Source organism: Nerophis ophidion, linkage group LG04, assembly GCF_033978795.1.
Source record: "Nerophis ophidion isolate RoL-2023_Sa linkage group LG04, RoL_Noph_v1.0, whole genome shotgun sequence".
Classification (NCBI taxonomy): domain Eukaryota; kingdom Metazoa; phylum Chordata; class Actinopteri; order Syngnathiformes; family Syngnathidae; genus Nerophis; species Nerophis ophidion.
The window spans coordinates 73,779,043-73,798,419 of record NC_084614.1 but is presented as its reverse complement, the minus strand read 5'-3'; the positions used below and the strand labels follow the sequence as shown (position 1 = coordinate 73,798,419).

The following is a 19,377-nucleotide window of genomic DNA, read 5'->3' as shown; positions in this document are numbered from 1 at the left end:
GTGTCAAAAAACCTTCAAAATATAAAACATTCTCATGCATTTTTATGTTCAAGAAATTGCGTTAATGGTAAGAAATAATTCATTTATTATTGGTTAGTGTGGGTCTTGCCCTTCAGGGGGTTCTTAAGACCACCAAGCACCAACATGAGAGCCTGTTTCAGGGTTACAATATTGTTTTATTATTCAATAAGTCTCTCAGTTGCTGTCCAGCAATTGTCTTTTTCTCTTTCGTTCTCGCTCGCGCTCTGGGTCCACCCCCAACCCCGTCTCTCCTCCTGGCTGCTGCTTATAACATTGCAACAGAAGATTAGATAACAAGGCCCAGGTGGGCCGTCTACGCACCTGTCGCTGATTTCGAGGCCGGTCCTGGCAACACCCTGCTTCGCTGCAGGCCCACAGGCCACGCCCCCTCCACAGTTAGTTTCAGAATAACAATGTTATCAAAAATAACAAGAGACCTATTATACTCTACAAATGTTGGTCTTACTTAAAAATGCACGCGTTTAGTTGTGTTCAGTGTTAAAAAAAAATATTACATGGCTCTTACGGAAATACATTTTATAATATTTGGCTTCTTGGCTCTCTCAGCCAAAATGGTTCCCGACCCCTGATATATAAACTATAAGACTGCGTGGTCGGTAGTAGTGGGTTTCAGTAGGCCTTTATAGAGAGGATCTTTAACTGGGGTTTTTAGCAGTAGGTCTAGTACCTAAAACAGCAATAAGCTCCCGCATATCGAATATCGGTTGTTAAACATTTTAGTTGTATGTTTTTGAAAACAGCCAAGCACTCCTGTCACATAGAGGATTTTGACAAGCATTTTTTTTGGAATAGGTCTTTAAGAACAGCAGAACACTTCTGACATTCAGAGGATATCTGACAAGCAATTGTGAGTGAAGTCAGTCCTTAAATAACAGTTAAGTGCGCCTGTCTAATAGAAAGGATCTTTGATTAGTGTTTTTGGCAGGTGGCTCTTGAAAACAGCATATTGAGCATCTTTGACTAGCTTTTTCACACTCCTGTCATTCAGGGGATAGAAGTAACAACCCTATTTTTACTATATTTATACAATTGCCTGCTTTAAATGTACAATTAAAATATTGTACGGCAAAATTGCAGTCTTCCAAGAACATTATTGCCAGAAAGCAGTTTTGTACAGACATTACACAACATCAAGAATAAAAATGATTTGTTGTTGGCAGTGTGAACTATCCCTGCAATAACAAAACAAGATAACCTCATTGCCGTTCCCTGCATACAAAATAGTACAAAAGTAAAATAGTAGTACAAATACGACGATATAATACAGACTTTACCTGGTGTTGGTTACGGTGTTCCGTATTACAACGGCGTGCTACGGCGCTTAAACTAAAGGGAGACAGGAGCCAATCACAGGAGAGTTTGGTGTTATGTCACAGAGCGCGCATCCAATGAGCGCTCAGCTTCTGGTCACATCAGCCCCGGGGTCGACCGTCATTGGCCAACGGGGATATCTGCTCATAGCAGAAGGCTCGGTCAAAGTCCAGGCCGGAAAAGGTACACAAACTTCTAAAAATTGTTGCTACCAATAGCTTTTATGCGCTTTTATTCGAAATAGACAATTCCAAATACCATGATGATAATAATAATAATAATAATAATAATAATACACGCTTTTGTTTGACACATTCTGGAACCTCGGTGGCGAATACAACTGAAAATGCTCTACAAAAATACACATTTAGGCTTTATTTCGTCCTATAGCCGCAAAAATGACACGTTAGAGTATATTTTCATACATATTTCCAAAAAGTCGTCCACTCAATTCCATCCATTTCCTACCGCTTATTCCCTTTTGGGGTCGCGGGGGGTGCTGGCGCCTATCTCAGCTACAATCGGGCGGAAGGCGGGGTACACCCTGGACAAGTCGCCACCTTATCGCAATTCGGCGTCCTTAAATGCGCCCTAGTAGTTGATATATCGTGTATATTGTGAGCTCTCAAACCAAAAGTAATGACTAAAAGTAATTAATAGCCGAACATAGATAACATTTTAAATTTTGATTTGCCCAATCTCGCCGAAAAAATAAAATAAAAATTTCATTCAGTGATATTTCTAGCAGACGCACAAAAAAAATAACACGTTTGACCACCAAATGTCGCCATTGCTCCATTTAAAAATATTACTCATGTTGCTTTCAATCCAGTCCAATCCACTTTATTTATATAGCACATTTAAACAACAATAACGTTTCCAAAGTGCTGCACAGCCATGTTAAAAACAATATTAAAAAAACAATAATATGCTCCACCAATGACTGAATAAAAACAAAAAAATAAATATAAAACCAATATAAAAAAAACAATACAAAAACAAATATGATTAAAAACAATTTTAAAGGGTAAAATCAATTAAAACAGTAAAATAGAAATCAAAGTGTATAAAAAACACAGAGGACAACAGAGGACAGAGGACCACACAACTCACGTAGTGTTAAAAGCCAAAGAATAAAAGTGGGTCTTAAGACGAGACTTAAAACACTCCACTGTGGAAGCAGTTTGAACATGGAGGGGCAGAGCGTTCCAGAGCTTAGGGCCGACCACAGAGAAGGCCCTGTCTCCCCTGGTCTTAAGTCTGGTCTTGGGCAACACGAGCTGGAACTGGCTCTCGGACCTCAGAGCGCGCGCAGGAATGTAAATTTGGATGAGGTCTGAGATATACTGAGGTGCCAGCCCATGTAAAGTTTTAAAAACAAAACAGCAATGTTTTAAAATCAATTCTAAAATGAACAGGGAGCCAGTGCAAACTCTGAAGAATTGGGGTTATATGCTGGCGTTTCCTGGCCCCTGTTAAAAGTCTCTGCTGCCGCGTTCTGGACTAACTTTGCATCATAGGGCTCCACGGTGGGAGAGGGGTTAGTGCAGTCAAGGGCGCCGCTAGGGATTTTAGGCCCCATGAAAAGAATCTTTACAGGGCCCCCAAGTTAGTGTCATTATTTTTTCTGTATTATAATTTTATCATCATTAGGAGCCTTTCTGAGCCCCCCTCCATCATGGGCCCCTAGAATCCGTCTCCTTTACCGCTCCTTTTCGGTGCCCCTGAGTGCAGTGGTTCTGAACCTTGTTGGAGGTATCGAACCCCACCAGTTTCATATGCGCATTCACCGAACCCATCTTTAGTGATTTTTTTTTCCTCTCAAATTCAAGACAAAGTTATATGTTTTATTTTCTAGTCCACAAAATGCACCGTGCATGAACATCATCTTGTTCAAAGGACAAAACCAACACAGTGCGGAACATTTTTTGGGGGTATCCATAATACGGCGATAGGGAGAAGTTTATATTTACACGATGAGTCGGGTGTGTCTTGACCTCCGCCGAACCCCTAAAGCCGACTCACCCAACCCCTAGGGTTCGATCGAACCTAGGTTAAGAACCACTGGGTAAGTGCATTTGCCTCACAATACGAAGGTCCTGAGTAGTCCTGGGTTCAATCCCGGGCTCGGGATCTTTCTGTGTGGAGTTTGCATGTCCTCCCGTGAATGCGTGGGTTCCCCCCGGGTACTCCGGTTTCCTCCCACCTCCAAAGACATGCACCTGGGGATAGGTTGATTGGCAACACTAAATTGCCCCTAGTGTGTGAATGTGAGTGTGAATGTTGTCTGTTTATATGTGTTGGCCCTGTGATGAGGTGGCGACTTGTCCAGGGTGTACACCGTCTTCCGCCCGATTGTAGCTGAGATAGGCACCAGCGCCCCCCCCCCCCCCCGCGACCCTAAAGGGAATAAGCGGTAGGAAATGGATGGATGGGCATTCAGTGATATTTCTAGCAGACGCACAAAAAATTAACACATTTGACCACCAGATGTCGCCATTGCTCCATCTAAAAACATTACTCATGTTGCTTTGCATCATAATAAACAACAGGTCACATGATCATGAGGCGAAGCCATTGTGCTTTGTGATGATGTCATCGCAATGACATCATCACAAAGCCAAAACAGTCACTTTGGACCGTGAGGTAGTGCCATATGCCTTTTGTCGATGTCATCACGGCCAAACATGACTGTGGGGTAGAGCTCGTTGGCGTTGGCGATATAACTGTCACAAATCATCACAGCCGCATGAGCTTCCTACTACTGGAAGCTCAACTGAAGAACAACTGGGAAATACGAGCTAGCTCGCTAGCTGCCCCCGTGGCACAATGGAGAGCAAAATGCATCACATGGAGGGAAATTACTCTCTAAAGCAAAACGTACAACTCCTGCAGTTCCAAACGGAGAAGTTCAGACAACTGTGGACTAAGGGAAGTCAGTGTTTTGAAGAGCTGAAGCATTACTACATCCAGCTCAATGAAGAGTGGCAAACCCAGTGGCTTCACAGGGAAGAAACGATAGAATCCTACCTGAAGCACCTGGAGGTGGACTACATCAAACTGTTGGAGGAATACGCCAAGCTGTACAACACGCGGGAGGCCAACGAGAGGATTTTACTGCAAACCAACACCGAACTGCACAAATGCAACCTGGAGCTCAAGCAATACCACGTTCAACTCAACGAAGTGTGGCACGCCCGCTGGATCAAGCGCGAGAAAAACATCGCCTCCCAGGTGAGATTCCTGGAGGCGGACAACAGAACGCTGGTGATGGAAAACGCAGAGCTGTCTCACACCGTGAAGGCCAAAGAGAAGACCTTTCTGAAGACCACGGCCGAGCTCTACAAAGCCAGTTCGGAGCTGGAGGATTTGAAAGCTGCCAAAGAGTACCTGTCGCTGGAAGTGGCCGAAAAGGAGGCGAAATGGGGACGGGAGAAAGAGAAGCTGCTCAAAGAAAGGCAGGACTTGCTGGAGGACGTGAGGCAGTGCGAGAACCTGATCCAGCGTGTGGTAGGTGCACATTCGCCAGTTTATCAAAAGTCAAGTGGAAAATTATTGATCGACCTCTGCGAAGCTGACCTTCCTTTCATCCCCTTGTCATACCAAATATTGAAATACCACAACCATTGGTTTGTGCTTGATTGTGCCGAAACATTTTTCATCTGGGCTGTTGAGGTTAATAATGAATTATATAATACATTTTCTAACAAGTCATGTCACCCAACATCTTGTTCAAGTCTCCTTGTCCATACCTGTCCCAAATGTTTGGGCTATCAAAATGTTTGTTGTGAGACCATGAGAGGCTAGGACAAGAAAGAAGTGAAACCTCCACCAAGGAGTGGTGAAAACAAAGATTAAATTAGGGATTTAGGGGAATTTACAGCAGTAAGGTCTCATCAGCACAGTTAGGCCTCACCCCTCCTGTCATGCGATCCTGGTGGGGTTGGTCACCCTCGTCAATGGTCCAGGTCAGGGTTCCTCGTTGTTGTTCCAACTTCGGTTGGCTTCCACACAGCATTGTTCTCCTCGGTCTTCTCTTCTGCAGCTGATTACAATCTCTCCTTCCACACCTCCCCTACTGACATGCTCGCTGGCCCTTCAAAGCCCTGCATGGCAATCACTCCCTGATCAGTCACAGGTGTGGTGTGTTGCCGTTCTCCACCAGATGGGGCCAACACTCTTCCAGCTTTGAGCCATCTCAGGGGACTATACTTCCCCTCCAGGACACAGCCTCTCATGATGTCACAGTGTGAATAATAAAACATCCATCAGTCCATTTCTACCGCTTGTCCCTTTCAGAGACACAGGGGGTGCCGGAGCCTAATAAGATTAAAATTTTACTAATGCTTCTTTTGACAGCACAAACATTTGTGACACAATTGCATTGTAAAAAAAAACGGATATTATGTTTCAGTATCGATCCGCACATCACTACGGGTGTAAATAATAAAAACAATAACATTAAAACTATGGTTTTATGACAGCACAAATGTAGACATTTGGACAAGGTGAATAATAATAAAATGTTAATAACATTAAAACAATTACAACGCTAAAGTTTTTTTGTCAGCACAAACGTTTGTGCTGTCTAACAATATCTGTGGTATTGATATTTTTGTATAAATCCGCACATCACTACAGATGCGAATGATAACATATTGTTAAGAACATTAAAACCATAATAGCACAAATCTCCCGTCCAAAGGCAAAACCTAGTAACTCACTTCTAGCTGATTTTGAGAAAACAAAGGAAAACCAATCTATCTTGATGCTGTCTTACAAAGATCTACAGAGTCATCAAACGAATAGATGTTTTCTTGAGCTTTTATTTTCTTGCCGATTGAGCCATGGATTGAATCTGCTCTCATGAACGTGTGCCCTTTCTCCAGATATTTTATCACAATCTCGGGTGGGCCCCATTCTGCGTTTGCACATTGGGCAAGAGCCGTGTACAGCGTCCAGTTTTTATTTTGACCTCCACAGTTATCTGCCCAAAAGAGTATGCAAGGGGAAGAATCAAGAACAATAAATTTAATGAAGATGCTTGGAACGTCTTGGGCCAATCTTCCAAATATCCCCTCGTGCCATAATATCACATAATCAGGTTGACCGTCGGCCCCCATTCGTGCAAATATCTCATTAAAGACAATAAGGCGACTGACAAAGAAGCTTCGATTGGTCCCTTGAGATACTAGGTTTTTCTGTTGTATCCACGCGGTTATGTGGTAGTTGCTAGGTCCTGCCATGCGCGTAACAGCTTACTTACGGAACAAATTACAATATCGCATACACTAATGTAAAACATATCACCTAGGAACTCCAAAATTATTATCAGCTCAGTTTTGACCAAAATGGAGTTACTGGATTTTGCCTTTGGACGAGAGAAATGGTGACATGATCTCGAGAAATTAATTCACACCTTTATCTCGAATGGTTTAAACTACTGCAATGTCCTGTACGTTGGCATTAGCCAGGCCTCCCTCGCCCGCCTGCAGCTCGTGCAGAACTTTGCTGCTCGTCTGCTAACACAGCCCCGCAGACGTGAGCACATCACCCCTATATTAGCGTCCTTTCACTGGCTCCCTGTGTGTTATCAAATCAATTTTAAACTCCTTCTATTTGCTTTTAAATGTGTAAACAACCTCGCGCCAACATGTCTCTCCGACCTCCTTCAGCCTTACTGCCCCACCCGATCCCTAAGATCAGCTGATCAGCTGCTACTGACGGTCCCTGACACAAGGCTGAAGCTTAGAGGTAACAGAGCTTTCGCTGCTGCTGCTCCCAAGCTCTGGAATGACCTACCCCTGAGTGTTAGACAAGCCTCCTCTCTTTGTGTTTTTAAATCTCTCTTAACATACTTTTATTCCTTGGCTTTTAACACGAGTGTTGTTTGCTCGGTCCTTGTATTATCTTTTAACCTGCCCATTGTACAGCACTTTGGCTACCCCTGTGGTAAATTTTAAATGTGCTTTATAAATAAAGTTGATTTGAAATAAAGTTGAAATGGTTGTTGACAGCACAAACGTAGCAAAAGTGTTTGGGACAAGTTTAGAGAGATTTAGACAAGGTTAGTGTGGGTCTGCGTGTGAATAATTAAGTTAAAGTTTAAGTACCAATGATTGTTTACCAATGACCATTATTTATAAGTTCTAATGTGTTAAAATTTTCAGATATTGTGTTTTTAAAAACAATGGAAATTATGTTTCGAGTAAAGAACAACAGCCTTCCAGCTGGTATTCTTAGGTTATTTTCAATTAAGAGGAGAAAACTATAATTTACGGGGGATATTGATTTTTGAAATAGGTAAAGCAAGAACAAATATAAAATAAAAATGTATTTCAGGTTTAGGAGTTAAATGGTGGAACAAGCTCAGTGATGAGCTGAAGACATGTACTTCTTTGGTAAGGTTTAAGAAAACCTTGAAAGGTGAAATAATTTAAAATGATGAAATATAGTAATAATTAGTTTAATACCAATGATTTTTTTTAACGTTGATGTTCGAGGTAATCTTATTTTCAGTGAAGGTATAGAATAGGCAAATAAAAGCCTTGGCTTCAGCCTATACCTTTTTCGGTCATTCTTTTTCTTTGTGTGTGTAAATGTGTATGATAGTTATAGATCTATAATCTGTACTGTTAAACTGGTCACAAAAAATGGTTAATGGTTGATTATATGACCAAAATAAACTCATTTCATTCATTCATTTCATTGTCACACACACATTAGGTGTGGCAAAATTATTCCCTGCGTTTTTGGTGATTCAACCCCCAATTACAACCCTTGATGCTGAGTGCCAAACAGGGAAGTATTGGGTCCCATTTTTATAGAATTTGGTATGACTCGGCCGGGGTTTCAACTCACAACTTACCGATCTCAGGGCGGACATAGTGATAAAACAGCAAGAATATTAAAACCTTAATTTGTAGTACAAAATTTTGTTTTTTTACGTTTGACACACTTGAAAGTGGTGGGGTGGAGCTGGGTGACATCGCTTGTCAGAAAATTATTACGACACAAACAAACAGCAGTGGTATTTTAGTATTTACACTGATTAAAGGGGCCAATGTGACTTAATACCTTACACTACACAGACAGTGGAAGATTTTACAAGAATGTTCAATCCATTTTTTTCATTCTGGTATAGATATAGCTCAAAAAGTTATGGACACAATTTGATTCGACGGTCCGAAATGTGATAAGGAACAAGTGCTCACATTTGTGGGCTGATCTGGATTACTGTCTGGATTCAGAACATTTTTCTTTTAGGGAGGTAGGGCCTGGCTTGTAGTGCTTTTCTAGTCTTTAATGAAACAAAACCTGCTTGCAGGTAATTCAAAAAATGACCAGTAAAATATACAACTTGATCTAAAGAGAAAAGCAACATTAATACATTTTGTGCATGAAGATGCTATAACCAATCTAATGATATGCTGTCTTCTTTTTGTGTATGCAGGAGAATGCCGTCAAAACGATGGAGGACAAAAAGGTGCTGAAAAAGAAGGAAAAAAGGAGCAAAACAGAGAAAAAATGTGTGGAGCAGGAGGCGCAGGAGAGGGAAGGAGGAGGCAGAGACAAGAAAGAGGAGAGTGAAAACAACCCTAAAGGCGAGGAGCCGAAAGAAGTCATGAATGAGGAGAAAGAAGACGACGGTGTTGAGGAGCTTGTCAGGGACGCCAATGAGAAAGAGGACGACGGTGTTGAGGAGATTGTGAGGGACGCCGAGGAGAAAGAGGAAGAAGGTGTGGAGGAGGTAGTGAGGGACCTGGAGGAGAAACAGGAAGAAGGTTTGAAAGTGGTGGTGAGGGACACAGAGGAGAAAAGGGAAGATGTAGAGGAGGTCGTGAGGGACACAGAGGAAAAAAGGGAAGATGTCGAGGTTGTGAGGGACACAGAAGAAAACAAGGAACGTGTGGAGATGGTGGTGAAGGACACGGAAGAGAAAAAAGGTGTGGAGGTGGTGGTGAGGGACACAGAGGAGGAAAAGGAAGGTGTCGATGAGGTCGTGAGGAACACGGAGGAGAAAAAGGAAGGGGGTGTCAAATATGTAGTGAGGGAGACGGAGGAAAACAAGGAAGGAAGTGTCACAGAGGTATTGAGGGACACGAAGGAGAAACATGAAGGGGTGGAAGTGGTGATGAGGTACACCGAGGAGGAAACGGGAGGTGCCGACGTGACCGTGAGGGACACGGAGGAGAAAACGGAAGACGATGTGGAGATGGTGGTGAGGGACTTCGAGGAGAGAAAGGAAAAAGTGGTGGTGGTTAAGGACATGGAGGAGAAAAGGGAAGAAGGTTTGGAGGCGGTGGTAAAGGACATGGAGGAGGAAATGAAAGAAGGTGTCAAGGCGGTGGTGTACGTGAGTGACGAAGAAAGTGTCGAGGAGGAAGAAGATGATGACGAGGAGTACTGCCACAACATCGGCCAGTGGAAATACTTTGACGATGATGAGTGGAAAGACTCTGACGATGAGTGGGAAGATTATGATAGGGAGGAGCAGGAGGAAGAGGAAGAAGAAGATGATGACAAAAAGGGAGAAGACAAACGGGAAGAGGGTAACCAAGTGGAAGAAGAGGTAGAAGGTGAAGGAAGCCCAGTGAAAGACCGGGAAGAAGAGGAAGAAGGTGGCCAAGAGGATGGGGAAGGAGAAGAGGATTATGATGAAGAAGGCGAAGAGAATGACCTAGAGGAAGAGGAAGAAAGTGACAAAGAATACGATTCTCAAGAAGAAAAGGAAAGTGACAAAGAAGAAAGCCCAGAGGAGGAGGAAGGCGGCTTCCAAAACATGGGTGGAAAGGATAGCCAAGAGGAAGAAGAAGAGGATGAGGAAGAGGAAGATGAGGTAGGAAGTGACCAAGAAGAAGAGGAAGAGGTAGACCAAGAAGATGGCGACAATAACGAATGGGAAGAAGAAGATGAAGGTGATCAAATAGAAGACCAAGAAGAAGAAGAAGAAGATGACCACGAAGAAGGGGAAGATTATGAGCTGGAGGACGAACCTGACCAAGAGTTTGAGGAATGGTGGAAAGGCATCATAAACAAAAAGAAAGATGATAAACATGACCAGGAATTTGAAGACTGGTGGAAGGGCATCGTGTGCAAAACTGCGGAGGACGCAAGCGACCAGGAGAAGGACGATGATGAGCAAGAGGACAGCCAAGGGGAAGAGGACAGCGACGACCTAGAGGACAACGATGACCAAGAGAACAACGAAGACCCAGAGGACAACGATGACCTAGAGGAAAAAGATTATGAGCAAGATGAAGATGGTGACCAAGAGGGAAAGGATTATGAGCCAGAGGAAGATGATGACCAAGAGAGAAAAGATTATGAGAAAGAGAAAAATGGTGACCAAGAGGGAGAGAAAGAACAACACCAAGAGGAAGAGAAAGCGAGTGACCCAGAGGAAGAGAAAGAGGGCGACCAAGAAGAACAGAATGAGGGTGACCAAAAAGGTCGAGAAAAAAAGGAAGAACCTGACCAAAAGGAGGTGGATCACAAAAAGAAAGGGGAAGGTTCCCCAAAAAAAGAGGAAGAAGGTGACCGAGTAAAAAGGGGAGAGGATGACCAAGAGGAACAACAATGTACAGAGGGTGACCAAAGGGCGGAATATTACAAGCAAGAGGAAGGAGAAGAGGAAGAAAGTGACCAAGAGGAAATGACAAAGGCGGATCGAAGGAAAGTCAAAAGAATCAAGACAACAGTGATGCCAAATGTGGGAAAGAGAGAAGCACGGAGGAAAGGAAAGAACAGATTACCGAGGAGGAGGTAATAGAAAAAAGTGACAAGGAAGGAGGAGGAGGACGAAGAGCGTGTCAAGGTGGACAAGCGTGTCACAAATGTGGGGATGGAGGGTGGGGAAAGGGGAGAAAGACCAACTTGCCTGGATAGAAGAGGGGGAGAATGTGACAGAAAGATGGAGGAATGGAGAGAAATAAAGGTAGATGACTGGTGTGTCAATGAAGAAAACGAGTGAGGCGGAAGAAGGGAGTAAAACGGGCGATGAAGACCCTGTCATGATAGACTGGGAGGGTATTATAGAAGACACAGAGTGACAAGGTGGAAAAAAGCCAAGAAAAAGAATTACAGTAGGGAAAGAGTAAAAAGGAATAAGGGAAGAATGTGAAAGAGGAGGTGGAAGAAATTGACAAAATGGAGGTTGGTGCAAAAGAGAATATAAATAGAGATGAGAGGGAAGAGTTGGTAAAAGTGTGAGGCATCACTAATAACCATCACTGATTGTTTTTATTTACAACTACAAACACAAAGCCTATAGTTTGTCACTCTCCTCTTTCCTCTACTCTGCAAAAGTTGTGGGTTTCTTTTGTCTGGGATCTGTAATCACTTTTCAATCTGCCCGTAGGAGAAAGAGAAATCTAATTTGACAATGAGGTAATGAACCCGTGAAGCCATTATCTTAGATAACCCGTTTCAAAGACTGGTTGAAGCGCTGATGGAAATTCTATTAAACATAGCTGGCTGATTTCTCTATTTGGTGGCAGAAAGAGACGCTTTCAAGCCTTGGCGATTTACTTTCAAGTCATCGAGTTGCCAGCGATCATTATTGCGGGCGTCGTCAACACTCGAGCCTTACCTAATGATTGAAGGGCAACAGTCCAAGACTTTCTGCTAATGACCCAGGATAGACTAAAAAATACAGCTATGGCAACTTGATCTTGATACCAAAAACGATCAGACTTGCATCACTAAGGGATGAGTTAATGCTTTGCAATGGACTTGAGAAAGTCAAGGTGTCCCTCCACTTGCTGTGCATATTTTTTGTCCCTGCTAAACTTCATAGTTTAGTGTTATTACTGGGGGGCTAATACTTAAATATATGATGGCCATCTTGAATCCTACTACCACATTCAATCCACTACCTACAATTATGGTACAACACAAAAATGACAGCATGACAAACACTTTGGGCAACACAAAGAGCAACTTCCGTTGAGTAAGCCAATGTTTGTCTGAACATCTTCTAGTTTAAAAAATATAACATTTAGATTCATGACTTAAGGCTCAATATAACTCAGAGATTCTAAAGTGAATACTTTTTGCGGCGCAGCCTTTATACCTCCAGCGATAAATTGAGTTTGAGACCCCTGACCTATTCTGTAAAGACTGGGAACCTAGTGTCCTTTCAACGTCCTGGCAGCGGCACACCACAAGGCTCTTTATTTATCCCCAACCTTTGACCTCCGTTCAACCAATAACGTCCTCAGGTTTGCAAGGGATCCCATGATGTCCCTTTTGATGCATTTCAGGACTATCTCATGGACTCCCATGATCCACTGCAGGGAGGATGACTTAGTATTTTCCATATAAGGTACCCTCAGTCACTGCATACCATGGCACTTTTCTCAAACTGTCCTTTCAACGTCCTGGCAGCGGCACACCACAAGGCTCTTTATTTATCCCCAACCTTGACTACTGTTCAACCAATAACGTCCTCAGGTTTGCAAGGGATCCCATGATGTCCCTTTTGATGCCAGTTCCAGGACTATCTCAGACTCTCAATAGAGCCACTGCAGGGAAGATGGCTTAGTACTATCCATATAAGGTACCCATTAGTCACTGCGTACTATGGCACTTCCATCAAACTGTCCTTTCGATGTACAAGCAATAGCACACAGCGCTTTTTTATTCAGCCCCAACCTTGACTTCTGTTCAACCAATAACGCCCTCAGGTTTGCAATTGATCCCATGATGTCACTTTTGATGCCAGTTTAGATCCACAGCAGGAAGGATGACATATCACTTTCCATATACGGTACCCTCAGTCACTGCGTACTTTGGCACTTTTAATCAAACTCCTTTCAACGTCCAAGCAGCAGCACACCACAGGGCTTGTTATTCAGCCCCAAACTTTACTTCTGTTCAACCAATAACGTCCTCAGGTTTGCAAATGATCCCATGATGTCACTTGATGCCAGTTTCAGGACTATCTCATGGACTCCCAATAGATCCACTGTCGGGAGGATGACTTAGCACCTTCCATATAGGGTACCCTTAGTCACTGCATACTATGGCACTTACATCAAAGGACACCATTTGCAGTAAACTATAAAAAGCCCATATCGCCCACTTAAATGACTATTCTCATAATATCTCTGTTTGGTAATATTACATAAATGGACTGAATTGTAATGTCGTGTTTCACTTTTCATGGAATTGACAACAATGTGAATAAAATTGTAGTTATTATACCTAAAAAAACACACACACATACAAAATGCAGAGGCAGTTCAAATGTACGCACCAATGGTCATGTTGTGGGAAGAGACCATTTGCGCTCGTCGCTTTTGCAATTCAACCTGAAATTACGCACCTTGGCTTGAGGCTCCAAACACATGAATCTCCAAATTACCAAATCTGACATGTGTGTGTGTGTGTGTTTTTCCACCTGATATTTATCAGGCTGCTGAACGCGTGTCGGCCTTTTATTTGTTCTGCGCCTTTTGTATTCATGACATGAATAATGCCTGCTGATGCTAATCAGATGGCGGACCCGAGAGCGGTCTCAAAAGCATCCTCCTGGAAAACCAATCATCCGCGTGGCCTTCTTATGGCGGCGAACAACCCTCCCCGGACGATATTGCACTTGAGGAGGGCGCCGTCTCCCATTTTGCATAGCGCTGGACTAACCACAGGCACTGATTAGCAGCATCCTCCCCACTGATAGAAGCAGTTGTGTCTTGATTTTAATGAACTGCTTCACATTATTGAGGCCCTACTCTCCTCCCTGTACACTTGCCTCTACTTGCCCTCTCGCAGTCAGGGGAAAAAGGGCCACAACTCCAATGGGGAATTACATAAATAAATAAATTAGTCAACACTTGTATCAGTAAGCAGACGGTCATGCGCACTCTTGAGCCAAGACAAAAATATTGACAAAATGTCTGCTGGCCATCTTATTATCTCGGCCAGGCCTGCTGCTGGCAAAGTAGTCCATGCTGGAGGCGAGCAGTTGCGGCGGCCACTGAGAAAAACCTCACACTCTCCCTCACATGCTTCGTGTACCGCTGAGCTTCGAGTGCCGTGCCATCCGCCGCATTAATGCTTCCGGATGAAGGCGCCGGAGGGCAACGCGTTTGCTAATGAGCGAGTGGCCTGCCAAGTTTTGTGTAACGAGAGCTGCAAACCAGTCGCTTGCCAGAGGAAGTGACCCCAAATACTGTACAAAACAGGCCGACTGTCATACTGCAAGAGAACAGACTTGACCGAGAATAAGGATTGATGCTGCAGATATTGCCTCGTGAAGCGGGTCCTCGCCCGCCGGCGGATGCATTGATAAACGAGCGTGTCAAAAATGACTTAAATATACCAGATGACAGCTACTGATAGCGATGTGTAAACGCTTGAAGGTAGATGGCATAGATTCGCCCACATTAACGTGCAAGTGTCATATCGTTCAAACTCGGGAGTGCCCTAGTCACTTCTGATACGATACGGATATAGGAGCCCTTACTTTTGGCCAATAACGATATTCCATCCATCCATCTTCCGCTTATCCGAGGTCGGGTCGCGGGAGCAGCAGCCTAAGCAGGGAAGCCCAGACTTCCCTCTCCCCAGCCACTTCGTCTAGCTCTTCCCGGGGGATCCCGAGGCGTTCCCAGGCCAGCCGGGAGACATAGTCTTCCCAACGTGTCCTGGGTCTTCCCCGTGGCCTCCTACCGGTTGGACGTGCCCTAAACACCTCCCTCGGGAGGCGTTCGGGTGGCATCCTGACCAGATGCGCGAACCACCTCATCTGGCTCCTCTCGATGTGAAGGAGCAGCGGCTTTACTTTGAGTTCCTCCCGGATGGCAGAGCTTCTCACCCTATCTCTAAGGGAGAGCCCCGCCACACGGCGGAGGAAACTCATTTCGGCCGCTTGTACCCGTGATCTTATCCTTTCGGTCATGACCCAAAGCTCATGACCATAAGTGAGGATGGGAATGTAGATCGATCGGTAAATTGAGAGCTTTGCCTTCCGGCTCAGCTCCTTCTTCACCACAACAGATCGGTACAACGTCCGCATTACTGAAGACGCCGCACCGATCCGCCTGTCGATCTCACGATCCACTCTTCCCCCACTCGTGAACAAGACTCCTAAGTACTTGAACTCCTCCACTTGGGGCAGGGTCTCCTCCCCAACCCGATATTGATAACGATATTGATCTGGTATATCAGCAGGAATTATAAATACGTGAAATGACTGAAAAAGCAGATACACTAACCTAAGGCAAGGCAAGTTTATTATAGTGCACAATTCACACAAAGCTAACTTTCTGACATTTACCATCCGGAATGGACTTACCGTATTTCCTTGATTTGCCGCCGGGGCGCTAACTAATTGAAAACCTCTTCTCACTCTTGCGCTTACCAAAGGCATGCGGTAAAGGTAAGCATGCGCTAATTATTTTAAAACCTCATCACTCCAGCACTTACCAAAAGCATGCAGTAAAAATTTGAGTGTGATGTAAGGAGACCCTCATGAAAAGCATATTTAATAAAAAAAAAGCTTATTATGGTCTTACCTTTTGGGCTTTACGGTGGCAGAGGGGTTAGTGCGTCTGCCTCACGATACAAAGGTCCTGCAGTCCTGGGTTCAAATCCAGGCTCGGGATCTTTCTGCTTGGATTTTGCATGCCCTCCCCGTGAATGCGTGGGTTCCCTCCGGGTACTCCGGCTTCCTCCCACTTCCAAAGACATGCACCTGGGGATAGGTTGATTGGCAACACTAAATTGGCCCTAGAGTGTGAATGTTGTCTGTCTATCTGTGTTGGCCCTGCGATGAGGTGGCGACTTGTCCAGGGTGTACCCCGCCTTCCGCCCGATTGTAACTGAGATAGGCGCCAGCCCCCCCCCGCGACCCCAAAAGGGAATAAGCGGTAGGAAATGGATGGATGGATGGATGGTCTTACCTTTACTTATACATTAAGTCAAGCACTAGCGCCCTCCGCGACCCTAAAGGGAATAAGCGGTAGAAAATGAGGGATGGATGAAAGTCCATGCCAGCTCCTTCTGATCAAAAGCATCGAAAACTTGTTTATAGAAGTCTTCCTTATCTTCATTCAGTTTTAAAAGTCTCTCAGTCTCGATGGAGATCTTCCTTTATTACCTCCTGCTTCAAATGAAAGTCCAGTTTAGAAAACTGCTATCAGACCACCGCTATCAGTTAGCTCGGCTCCTCAAGTGCGGGCGACAACAGAATTATCCTCGGACAACTCCCCCTCCCGTTCTGCTCCGTGGGTGATCTCTTTATCGAACCGCTGCCACCATGAAGTGTTATTGTATGAATAATACACTGGGTATTTAGGACTGGAACATGCTTTATTTCAGCCTGGTTGTTTACATAACCAGCATAGGAGTGTTACATCCTAAAAGGTCCGTCGTGCACCCCCCGCGTCATATCCGTCCCAGCACATATCACGTCACTCGTTGTCACGTCTTCTGCAGCCGAGTAGTCGCAAGAAGGACCACTAGCGCCCTCTACCACCAGGAGGCAGGAGTCATTTAATGACTCATATTTGACAGACGCAGCTACGGTATATTAATAAAACATAGCTGCTTACTGTTCTTTTTAGCTTGGATTTTAAATCCTACTGAATAGCTCTTAATCTTCTTCCCTTTATGCGATTTCAAATTACCGGTATTGAAATCAGCCTCCTCCATTTTGAAAATGATGACAGGGGAAGTGTCACTCGTGACGTCACGAGTTTGACCAGGTGGTAATACTAAGCATGCGCTAATTATTTTGCAAAGCAAGTTTGACCCGGCAGTAATTCAAGGCAGGCGCATACTATATGCCCGGCGGCAATTCAAGGAAATACAGTATATTGCCTTCAAAGGGAAACATTATCACCAGACCTATGTAAGCGTCAATATATACCTTGATGGTGCAGAAAAAAGACCATATATTTTTTTAACCGATTTCCGAACTCTAAATGGGTGAATTTTGACGAATTAAACGCCTTTCTGTTTATTGCTCATGTGGTGATGACGTCAGAACGTGGCGTCTCCGAGGTAATACAGCCGCCATTTTCATTTTCAACACATTACAAACACCGGGTCTCAGCTCTGTTATTTTCCGTCTTTTCGACTATTTTTTGGAACCTTGGAGACATCGTGCCTCGTCGGTGTGTTGTCGGAGGGTGTAACAACACTAACAGGGAGGGATTCAAGTTGCACCACTGGCCCGAAGATGCGAAAGTGTCTGCCGCCAGACCTCTATTGAATGTACCAAAGTGTCTCCACATTTTACCGGCGATGACAGACATGGCACAGAGATGTATGGATAACCTGCAGATGCATTTGCAACGATAAAGTCAACGAAATCACAAAGGTGCGTTTTGTTCATTTTGACTGCCAGCTAATCGATGCTAAAATGCTATTTACCGGCGGTGCTAAAGCAGACATAGCACAGAGATGTATGGATAACCTGCAGATGCATTTGCAACTATATTACGTTTCCTTCCACCCACATTTAATGCGAAAAAAACCACTTACCAATCGACGGATTTAAGTTGCTCCAGTGTCAAGAGATGCGAAAGTCCTGATCGTTTGGTCCGCACATTTTACCGGCGATGCTAACGCAGCTATTCGGCCATGCCATGGCTATGAATAGCGTCAATAGCTATTCGCTCAATAGCTTCGGTTTATTCTTCAATACTTTCATACTCCAACCAACCGTTTCAATACATGCATAATCTGTTGAATCGCTTAAACCGCTTAAATCAGAGTCTGAATCCGAGCTAATGTCGCTGTATCTTGCTGTGGTATCTGCCATTGTTTGTTTACATTGGCAGCACTGTATGACGTCACAGGGAAATGGATAGTCGCATCGCAAATAGCGAAAATCAAGCACTTTAAAGCTTTTTTTAGGGATATTCTGGGAACGGTAAAATTTTGAAAAAAAACTCAAAAAATACAACAAGCCACTGGGAACTGATTTTTATTTTTAACCCTTTTGAAATTGTGATAATGTTCCCCTTTAAGTTGAATTGGAGTGGTAATGAAGTTTTTGACGACACCTAGTGGCCATAATAAAACATTAAGTTAAGCTCATGACAGTAAGTTGAATGATCCCGACAAGTTTGTGATACCCAGTGGCCGCAATAAAACATCAAGTTAATCTTTTGACGCAGTAAATTGAATGTTGGGGACATGGATATTTTTTAGAGACTTTGAATGTGTAATTTTTATGCAACTATACTTATTTGATATTTGTTTATAATCATAAATGGGCTTTTTTAGGCTGCAATATTTTTCAATTGAGGACACCTTATTACGTATGTCTAGCTCGTGTGCTATTGTGTGCTTAGCTATTGTGTGGCTGCTCGTAGCCTCGAGCCTACCTTGTTTACTTTTTGTAAATGACTTGACTACTATAGAATAAAAGACCAAACTTGTGTGCTTATTGGAGGACATTTGGAATGTTAACCGTCAGTCCAGCTTTGCACAACTAAAAGTGCGGCAGGACTGTTAGAAACAATCTGATAGAATCAGAAACTTGTTGTTTTGCCGGAATCAGACCGGCATCTCATCTCATATCTAATTGGGACACCCCAATTAAACTCATCTTTGACAAAAAAACGTTGATACATAATGATGGTACATAAGAGGTGATTAACCGCAATTCTGCAGCTGTGATTTACAGAGAAAAAAACGAGGGTTGTCAAACTAACAAGTGAACTCATGTGATTAATTACAAAAAAATATTCCATTAATCATGAACACAGATCACAGATTAAACATGCAATTTTTTTTTTTATTATACAAGCTATTTTACCTTCAAGGAAAACTGTACTTTTTTTTTTTTTTTTTTACAATTTTGCATTCACAATTAGTATTTTTTTTGTGCATTCTAACATGTAAAAATGGGCTCGTTCTCAGTGCAGCCAATGTGTGCAATCCATTCTGCCTCTAAAACACTTTAAAATATATTAAAAAACCTCCAACAATGCTTAATTTACGTTCTGTAACCTGTATAGTAACTAAGCTGTCGCGACAAATGTCTTTTAGGTGTGAACACCGAGGAAC

General features: G+C 43.5%; 1 protein-coding gene across 4 annotated transcripts in view; it reads right to left on the bottom strand.

Annotated features, from left to right (window-relative positions):
* sc5d (sterol-C5-desaturase) overlaps nucleotides 1-19,377 on the bottom strand; it is a 49,403-nt gene that overhangs the window by 4,131 nt on the left and 25,895 nt on the right. The window contains exon 1 of one of the 4 annotated variants that reach the window (XM_061898996.1): nucleotides 5,270-5,432. The exons of 1 other annotated variant lie outside the window; for it this stretch is intronic. The gene's annotated coding sequence lies outside the window, so the exon portion shown is untranslated. Of the gene's footprint in view, nucleotides 1-1,311; nucleotides 1,437-5,269; nucleotides 5,433-19,377 lie in introns of those variants that run through there. 2 more of the 4 variants (XM_061898995.1, XM_061898997.1) reach the window with 2 other exon arrangements.